This window comes from Chrysochloris asiatica, unplaced genomic scaffold, assembly GCF_000296735.1.
Source record: "Chrysochloris asiatica unplaced genomic scaffold, ChrAsi1.0 scaffold00059, whole genome shotgun sequence".
In the NCBI taxonomy this organism is placed as follows: Eukaryota; Metazoa; Chordata; class Mammalia; order Afrosoricida; family Chrysochloridae; genus Chrysochloris; species Chrysochloris asiatica.
Window position 1 is genome coordinate 6,031,835 of NW_006408577.1, and position 1,869 is coordinate 6,033,703.

Sequence of the window (1,869 nt, forward strand, 5' to 3'; positions counted from 1 at the left end):
GGAAAAAAAGAGTAATCTGATACAATTTGATGAACTTGACCTATACCTATGGATGCAGTAGCTCAAAAGAGGGAACAAATCTTTATAATGATGATCATTCCCACCCCGTCAATACACAGGGTAGACAGGGATGGGCAACTTGGACATTAGCTACCCAAAATGTGGGGGCTACAAAAGCAAGAAGTGATTGGCTTACAAGCTTTCAAGAGGGAGCCTAGATCCAGAGGGTACAGAGCAAGGTAGAATCTCCACTGAGTATTATCCAATCTGTCTGGGCAGGATTTATGAAAGGAGATGTGGATAGCACTCATGTGGTACAATAGTGAATAATTGTTATCAGGACTGACTGTGAGGGTTGGAAATGTAAAGATAGACATTTTGTAGCAAAAGGAGGGGAATGGTTGACTTTGCAGTCCAGGAGCAGAGGGCCCTGGGACCATCAAGGGAGAAGAGCGGAGTGTGGGACCCAATCCAAAGAAACAGTGATGCCAGAGATGGAGGCAGATACGATAATGTGGAGAGATGGAGCGGTTGGGGACTTTAGACCCAGAGAGGGAGAAGGGTTGTGTGCTGACGACCAGGTGATAGGCTTGCAGGGTACCATTCGGTTGGTTTGTGATGCATGGAGGGCGTTGTAACCATGGCAATGTAATGATATAGGATAGGATGCATGTAAAGCTAACGTTGTTCTCCCATGTAAAATATCACATTATTCATGATAAAACATTAAAAAAAAAAAAAAAAGCACTTAAGCAGTCTTCTAAGGTTACTTAACTATTGGTCTCTCCATTGCAGAATAAAGAAGAGTGATGAAAATTAAAAATGCTTGGAATTAATTAGTCCAATGCACTAATGAAACATGTGAGCCACTCTTTCCACAACTCTGAGACCAGAAGAACTATATAGTGTCCCCTACCACTACCCAGTGCTCTGAACGGGATCACATTTTTTGGTTCTGGATAAAGTGGAAGACAATGTGAAACAAAATCAACATTACGAAAAAAGACTGAGCTTACTGGTCAGAAAGAGACTGGAGGAGCTCCAGATTATTGCAAGAGGCCACCCTTTAGGTCTAGAAAGGAACTCACTCTCAGGACCCAACTTTCAACCAAGGTAGATAGGTACATCGGGAGAACAACAACTAGTAAGCTGTGCTCACCATGGAATGATGAACAGCTCAAGATCAAAGGGCAGCATTTACCTAAGGACAAAGTTCATAAGGGTTAGGAAGGAGTGTAGAATGGAAATAGGAACAGTGGTGAGGAAGTGCAATGACTGTTGTTACGGTCAAACCTTGTAATCAGTGAGGTGAAACAAAATGTAAAAATGATGATCTGCTCTATAAACCTTCACTCAATTCACAATAAAAAGTAAAAAATAAATAAAATAAATAAATAAAAGGAGTCCTGGTGTGGCGCTGTGTGTTAATGTACCAGTGCACCAGACTGCAAAGTCGTTTGAACACCAAGGTCAGGGTTTCAAGCTCACCAGCTGCTCCTCGGAAACTCTGACAGGGTTGCTATGAGTTGAAACTGACTCGACGACACTTACCAACAACAGCATGCCATGATAGGAGTTCTTGTGTGGTGCTGTGGGTTAATGCACTGGACTGCAAGGTCTGTTTGAATTGCAAGGTCAGCTGTTCAAGTTCACCAGCCACTTTTCAGAACCCCATACAGGCTTGCTGAGTCTGAAATGACTCAATAGCACTTAACAATAACAACACTCCATGAAGGAGCTCAGGTAGCATAGTGGTTAAGATTCGGGCTGCCAATCTCATGGTCAGCAGTTTGAAACTACCAGCAGTTCCAAAAGAGAAAGATGAAGTTTCTGCTCCTGTAAAGATTTACAGCCTTGGAATCCCGATAC